Genomic DNA, 7,485 nt, shown 5'->3' on the forward strand with positions numbered 1-7,485 from the left:
AAGAATTGAATACATTTCTATCCATATATGACAAACCAAAATTGAACAAAGAGTATATAGAAACCTTAACATATATTTAAAGGGAAATGAGATTGGAACAACAATAGTCTCGGAACAAACAAACATAGGTAAGATAAAATACAAACATGTAGGTGAAATAGGTAATCTGCTGAATGCTACCAGACCTTTAAAGAAGAACCAGCTTCAACATTTCTCAACATGGAAGAAATGCTTCCATACTATACAAAACCATAACTACCTCGATACCTTTCTTTTGCTCTGTCTTTACACATAAGCCAGGCGGATGGACACAATGTAAACAGAGATGATAGGCAGTTATAAAAACAGAGTGAACAACTCAGCTGAGTGCTGATGGCTCACCCATAACCCTAGCTAACCAGGGGTCTAAGATCTGAGGATCCTAGTTTGAAGCCAGCCAGAGCAGACAAATCTGAGAGACTTTTACCACCAATAAACCAACAAAAAGTCAGAAGTCGCTCAAGTGATAAAGCACCAACCTTGAGTGAAAAAGTCTAGCAAGAGCACAAAGCCTTGAGTTCAAGCTCCAGTACAGGCATAAATTTAAAAACATACAAACAAAAACCACACACCTCTCTAGATCCCATAGAGTTTAGGTGTTGGATTTAGATATCTAGAACAAGGCTGGAAAATTTTATTTTCCATATCGTTATTCTCCACAGCACAGTTTTTAGAGGTGGTCTTCTGATCCCCCATGGATCTTCAGAAGAAACCTGACGGCTGCTCTGGAGATGAGGTAGAAGAGGATCAGGAGAGGGAATAAAACTGGGCTTGGGAAAAGATTTAAAACTCCTGTATCTCAACTATATATTCACTTCGTAACTCTGAAAAGATTTAACCACTCTTTTTCTTCTCATTTCACTAATTGTACAACAATACTCTTGGCAAAATTATGAGAATAATTTATAAACATTGCTTGACAGTACCTAACAGCCAAGACTTGTATTTTTGACTTGGCCACCACGTTGAATTCAGTATTTCTACCAAACTATAGAAAAACAAAGAAACAGAAATAAGCTGCAGGTAAGGAGCAAGCAGAGAGGTCAGAGTTTGGTGTGAGTAAAGTAAATTAAGTGATTAGAGGTCCCAAAGAGAAAGGAAGGCTGTGTCAAAGAAGCAAAATAAGCAGAAAGAGGAAAGAAAGACAAATAAGCAACTCAGAGCTAATCAAAAGTATTCAGGAATTGTACCATGCGCAGTCTTCTGTAGATTGAACAAGCATAGCCCAGGTACCTGCCTTGATGGGCAAACAGGTTTGACTTCAGGAAATCTATTCATACCTATCTAAATCTGGGAATGTTTTCTTCCTTTTTCTAGGAATACTTTTTTTGCCAGTCCTGGGCTTGAGCTCAGGGCCTGAGCACTGTCCTTGGACTTTCTCAAGACTAGAGCTCTACAATTTGAGCCTCAGCACCACTTCCGGCTTTTTGCTATGTATGTGGTACCGAGGAATTGAACCCGAGTCTTGTGCATGCTAGGCAAGCACTCTACCACTAGGCCAAACTTCTGGCTCATCTAGGAATACTTTTTTATATAAAGAACATTGATTGAAGTTCTAAGAATCTCTGCTGTCAAAGGAAATGCTCAGAAGCTAAGTACTAGTGGCTCACATCTGTAATACTAGCTACTCAGGAGAAGGCTGCTATCTGAGGATCACAATTTAAAGCCAGCATCAGAAAAAAAGTCCATGATGATTATCTTCAGTTAACCACCCAGATGCTACAGGAAAAAGATATGGTTCCGAGGGTAGTGTACCAGCCCTGAGTAAAAAAGAAAAGAAAAGAAAGAAAAAAAGCTAAGGGAGAGCACCCAAAACCACACTACAGTGAATGCACACACACACACACACACAGTTCAAAACTACTCCTAAACTCAGACTTACTCCCAGTATAAACTAAGGAGTTGAAATGCCCTGTCACACATTTACTTCTGCTTTACACCTAGCTTCCATACCATCTGAGTACCTGAGAATATCATCAAAACCTACCATTCTCTGGTCCAAGCAGGCGAATCAGCAGGCTTAAGTAATCAGTGGAAGGGCAGCGGTATTGGATCCCAGGAGGGCGTTCATGGGGCCTGGTATTCCATGGAGGCATAGCCCGAGGCCACATTCACGGCTCATTAACTCAAGGTTTTTATGTGAAAGTTGTCTTTCCTCTTTAATTGAAATCTAACCATTGTACATATTTATTAGGCAAGTATGATTTTGATATATCTATATACACTATATAATGATCAAATCAGGATAGTGTATCACTTCAAACATTTATCATCTATGACAAATATATTTAAATCCTCTATATAGCTACTTTAGTGTGTGACTTAATTGCTACCTTTCAAAAAACAATAACATGCTGGGTGAGGTGGCTCATGCCTGTAATCCTAGCTCAGGAACTGAAATAATAATGAAATATTACTCTGCCAAAATTCTAGTATACTCTAGGTTCAAAAAGAGATATAGGCATTATTGTTGGTGTTTTTTCATTTGTTTATTTGTTTTTTGTTTTTGTTTTTGTTTTTGCCAGTCCTGGGCTTGAGCTCAGGGCCTGAGCACTGTCCTTGGACTTTCTCAAAGCTGGAGCTCTACCACTTGAGCTTCAGCACCACTCCGGCTTTTTTCTATGTATTTGGTACCGAGGAATCAAACCCGGGTCTTCATGCATGCTAGGCAAACACTCTACCAGTAGGCTACACTCCCGGCCCCAAGGCATTATTTTCTTTTGGTGGTGAAAAGATGTGTAAGATGTTACAGCACACTGACAAAATCATTGGCAACACATTATTAAAATTTACATATACTTCACAGTCCTGTCTGGAAATCAATCCTAAAGAAATAATGACATTCCAATGTTGTGTTGCATTTTTTTATTAAAGAATTTATTAACATTGATTTTTACATCATATTGCAAATGTCATGTTGTGTTATGCGTTCTTGAAAGTGTTTATTGCAGCATTGTTTGTAGTGATTTAAAAAGAGACAAAGCAAATCTAAATATAGCAAATGGCACATTCACAAGATGGAATTTTATGCTTACAAAAAAAAAAAAAGAATTAAAGTGGTACTCTGGCTCCAGTGGTAGAGACCTTACCTTGAACACAAAGGGGCTCAGGGACAGAGCCCAGGCCCTAGTTCAAATCCTGGGACCAGCAAAAAATTAAGAGATAAGATATTTAACACATAATAAAGTTCATCATGTATATGTGATCCAGTGTGAGGATTTGAAATGAGAGTCTCCAGATCTCACTTGGCTTTTTCTGCTCAAGGCTGACATCCTACCACTTGAGCCACAGCTCCACTTCTGGCATTTTGCAAGGTAACTGGAAATGAGAGTCTCAAAGACTTTCTTGATCCTCACATTCTAGCCACATAAGTAGCTAAGATTACAGACGTACCACCAGCACCTGGCCTGTAGACTGAATGGTAACATTCCATTCAAGTATTTCGTTCAAGTGATATTTATATAAATACATGGATTCCCTCATTTGTAATAATTAGTACACATCTAGGACTCTCCTAGCAGAGGATTACAATAGGGCAAAACCTAGATACATACGGTCATATAGGATGAGGCTAAATGAAAGGATTTCCAAGATATGGAAACAAGAGCTTTATCTTCAGTGATTGTTGTTCTTAATGTACTATGTTATTTCTTTTCTCCTTTGTTGCCCTTTGGTTAATCTCATATTGTTGCTGTATCTGACTTTGTTACCTGGTATATTGTATATACATTTATTTGTTGACTTGAAATAGGAAAGGGAAGAAGGTGAAAAAAGATGACTGGGAGGGGGTGGGGAGAGGGAAATGGGGACAAAAACATGAGAAGGGGTATCAATGTCTGAGAAATAACGTACCTACTATCTGGTGAATGTAATTGGTCCAGTCAGACTACTCCAGCTTGAGTTCCAGATACAGGTTCACCATCTTTTTTTTCAGGTCAGCCATGAGGCTTGAACTCTGGGCCTGGGCGTTGTCCCTGAGCTCTTCAGCTCAAGGTTACCGCCCTATCCATTAAGCCACAGTGCCACTTCAGGTTTTCTGGTAGTTAACTAGAGATAAGAGTCTCACAGGTTTTTAATCATGATCCTCAGATCACTGCCTCTTGAGATTACAGGTGTGAACCACTGCACCTGGTTATACACCATCTTGCTATGAAGCACAAAATGGGTGCACAGTCATCTCATATCTCATTTCTTCAACAATAAAGGAAAACTGACAACTTCATTTATCCCATAGACTAGTGGTATGATTAAGTAGGATTCTAGAAGGTCGTAAGGTACTGTATTAATTGGCTATTGCTACCACAACGAATGGCCACAAATTTAGCAGTTTGCAATGACAGAAATAGGTTATGTCATGGTTCCTTAGATGAGAGTGTAGATGGGGTCATCTGTTTCAAACTCTATATTACGCAAAGCCAAAAATCAATGTGTTAGCAAGCCTCCTTCCCAGGCTCAGTCAGGGTGTTGTCAGAACTCAGTTATAAATTCTATGAGCTGAAGTTTTTGTGGGCTGGTTCATGGCGGGTGGTGTTCTTGGCTAATTTTAGGCTCCACCATGAAAGCCAGCAACAGGAACGGAATCTTTCCTCTGCTTGTGTTATCTTGACCTTCCTTTCTGCCTATGCTTGGAGAGTGTTCACAGCTTTTGGATAACCCAGGATACCCTTCCTATTCCATAACCTTAATTCCATCTTTTGAACAGGTTCCAGAGATTGCGAGGGTGACATCTTTCTGCCACAAGAGCTTGAGTGTTCTTCTTGGCTGAAGTTTAAGAAATGTAACATATTTGCTAATATTACTTTTATTAAAATATGACTGCAAAAAGGACAGTTGCTATAGTTCTCAGTTTCTTGAGGCCTTGCAGTCTGACTGCTCCAAATCTTTGCTTTCTTTCTTGTTTTGTTGACTATTTCAGTTTCTTAAAGGAAGCTTCTGAACAACCTCACTGAAGTATTGATTTCACTCCTGCTGCAACACATTGTCAGCAGAAAGGGACAGAAGAATTAACCTATCCTGAGTTAGAGGAACATTCATCCTTCTTGATTACCGTATGAATCTGACAGAATAAGTATCCTAAGAATTTAGGATATAATTATTAGGAAAAAAATGTAAACTATTAATGAGTATCCAATGAGGTTCATATAATTATGAAAAATAAATCAATGCTTTCATTAATGATCCTCTGGATAGTGTTAACTGATTAATTTTTCCATTTCTGAATACGATTGATCTTCTCAAGAGTCCTCTGTTCTCTTCACAAGCTTCGCCAAAACAAGCAAAGTTTTCATGTTTCCAGGAGCATCACCCAATACGGACAACCCAAAACTCTCCAAGTCTAGCATCTGATCATGTAGCATAACAGTGCAGGGTCTGTGTGTTTCTGTTACATAAGAAAATGAAAGTATTTTCTGACTCTCCTTCCTACAGCCATTTTCACCTCCTTGTTCTTCAAGCTGTAAATGAGGGGGTTCAGCATGGGAGTGATCACACTGTACTGCAGAGAGAAGAACATTTCCAGAGCTGAGCCTGAAGACGGTAAGAGGTAGCTGATGAAACCTGAGCCATAGAACAAGATCACGGTCGTGAGGTGAGAGGAGCAGGTGGAAAAGGCCTTGCTTCTACCTGTGATGGAGCTGACCCTCAGGATGGTGGAGACAATGCGCGCATAAGAAGAAACAATCAGAGCAAGGGTTCCAAAGAAGTGCACGACAGAAGAGCAAAGTAGGATGGTGAAGTTGACTGAGGTGTCAGAACAAGAGAGAGGGAAGAGAGAAGACAACTCACAGCTGAAGTGGGGAATTGTAGGATCCTCACAAAAGTCTAAATGGACAGCCAGGAGGATATTGATGAGAGCATCAACAAAAGCCAGGATCCAGGAGACCCACACCAGCCCAACACAGAGCTGGTTACTCATCATCTGACTATAGAGCAGAGGGGAGCTGATAGCGATGTAGCGGTCATAGGCCATGGCAGCCAGCAAACAGGCCTCTGTGCCACCCGTGGCAAACACAAAGAAGGCCTGAGCCAAGCAGCTCTCCACAAAGATGGTTTTCTTTTTAGAAAGCAGATTTTCCAGCATCTTAGGAACTGTGACAGATGAGTGGCAGAGGTCCAGGAAGGACAGTTGTTTCAAGAAGAAGTACATGGGTGTGTGGAGATGTGAATCGGCTGTGATCACCAACAGCATCAGGAAATTCCCCGTCAGAGTGAGGAGGTAAATCAGAAGAAAGAACACAAAGAGTACAGGCTGAATGATGGGGTCAGTAGATAGTCCAAGAAGAATAAATTCACTGGCAGCACTGTAGTTTTTCATTGCCATATAGAGAAGGATTCCGTCTAGAACACAAGAAACAAAGTCCATCAAGAGACCTTCAGTATCCCACTGTTACCCCAGACCCCCACCTTATTCTCCCTATAAATGTCTTCTCAATATTAGCCCCAAACCCATGTTCAGACATTTACAAGCTTAACTTGCTCATCATTATTGTTTGATATTCTATATTGATATTTATATTCTAAATCACCAATGTGAGCTAGAGTGCTTATTTTTATGACGGCAGAAGTGATTCATACAAGGATAATTTCTGAAATGAAATGGAAAAGAAGTTAATTACTTGGGAAATACAGAAAGGATTAAATTTACATCAAAATGGACTAGAATGTAGAACAGAGGTTGTCTATTCTCTTTTATTAATTATATCTTTCAAACTGGTACTGGGGCTTGAACTCAGAGCCCTAGGCTCCCATTTGGCTTTTTCACTCATGGCTGGGACTCTACCACTTGAGCCACACTTTCACTTTCCAGAACTGGCTAAATCTAACTAGAAGGGAAAGTCAAATGTTGGACTGGGTAGAAGTTAAGAGAGTTCCTGCTTCATTGCTTCCATTTGTAGAAACTTACTAGAAAGTAAGTTTAAATGAGATTGTTGGCTGTGCATGTTTATGTACATGAGGCATGCCCTCATGCCTATAAGAAATTTAGAAGGTGTTGGTAGTGGTAGTGATAGCATACAATCATGGTAATGGGGCCATAAAGCATAAGAAATTATAATAGAAAATTAGTAAGGTATCAAATACTCTGGAATCATCTAGAATTGCCTTCCTATAGTTTACATATTTGATTTATGAAGTCACCACTTCCACTATTATAGCAGGCTTGAAAGCTCCATGCAATTATCTGAACTCTATTCTCACTGTTTTTCACTTGTGTAAATTTTCCCATAATGATCTGATTCTCTCGATTTCACCTGTCTTAATATTCAGATAACTGTTCAATATGCTGGCCTTCTTTCTGTACTAGTTCATCCATCAAGACTAATGATGATTGACTGGATAGAAAAGCCTCCCTCTTGCAGTAATGTACAAAATTCAATTACCTGAATTTTCAGTTGGTATCCACAAGGTTCTGCTTTCAGATCCATAAAGTGATACACTGCTCAGCTTGTA

At 39.6% G+C, this 7,485-nt stretch overlaps 1 pseudogene; it reads right to left on the reverse strand.

The window, feature by feature from the left end:
- Positions 1–5,374: 5,374 nt before the first annotated feature.
- LOC150066759 (olfactory receptor 8S1-like) lies at positions 5,375–6,358 on the reverse strand (annotated as a pseudogene).
- Between the last annotated feature and the right edge of the window lie 1,127 nt (positions 6,359–7,485).

Source organism: Megascapheus bottae, chromosome 2 (genome assembly GCF_031878675.1).
Source record: "Megascapheus bottae isolate mThoBot1 chromosome 2, mThoBot2.hap1, whole genome shotgun sequence".
In the NCBI taxonomy this organism is placed as follows: domain Eukaryota; kingdom Metazoa; phylum Chordata; class Mammalia; order Rodentia; family Geomyidae; genus Megascapheus; species Megascapheus bottae.